Source organism: Nannospalax galili, unplaced genomic scaffold, assembly GCF_000622305.1.
Source record: "Nannospalax galili isolate Female #2095 unplaced genomic scaffold, S.galili_v1.0 scaffold2289, whole genome shotgun sequence".
NCBI lineage: Eukaryota > Metazoa > Chordata > Mammalia > Rodentia > Spalacidae > Nannospalax > Nannospalax galili.
Window position 1 is genome coordinate 58863 of NW_008359590.1, and position 638 is coordinate 59500.

The following is a 638-nucleotide window of genomic DNA, read 5'->3' on the forward strand; positions in this document are numbered from 1 at the left end:
GGTCAGAGGGACATAAAGGACAGTTTTTGCTCCTTGCCTTCCTAGGGGACTATGAGCATCTCTCAAAATGTCCTGTAATTGTGGTGGGACACCTGTCCTCTTGATCAAGGAGGCCGAGGAGACCCCACAAGATGGACTCGAACCAGTGTCCGGTCTACAAAGAAGAGGGTCAACACAGAAGAATAATTTCCTCCATGCTTCCAAGCGAAGCCAGCCATGGTCAAGCAGGACTTTTGACTTATCTTCACATAGATGGAACTGGTAAAAGAAAGGAGCCAGGGGTTCCTCCCAACCCCATGGGACCCCTGAGGAACAGATCCTCTAACGATCTCAAGAGTAAAAACAGATCAGTTTATCTGGTTCAATTGTATGTCCTTAAACACCTAAAAGGGGGGTATAACCAAAGATTAAAGGGGCCAACATAATATCTTAAGAGCATACATATATATAACTAAAAGTTACTCAACAAACAGCAAAGCGAGACAGTCGATACCTTCAGTCGAGTTGTTGGCCAGGATAGATAAAGGCTCTTCCAGACAGTAACCCAACAAACATACTACAGGAAAAATGAACAGCAGACGCCCAATTCTATTCAAAGGAATACTGACAATGGATTGCCGTAGATGAGGAACAGCTGA

The 638-nt window shown here is 44.5% G+C and overlaps 1 protein-coding gene across 2 annotated transcripts in view; it reads left to right on the top strand.

Annotated features, from left to right (window-relative positions):
• The window catches only part of LOC103725978 (phosphorylase b kinase regulatory subunit beta-like), a 122925-nt gene that overhangs the window by 58562 nt on the left and 63725 nt on the right, over positions 1-638 (top strand). The gene's annotated exons all lie outside the window — the stretch shown is intronic.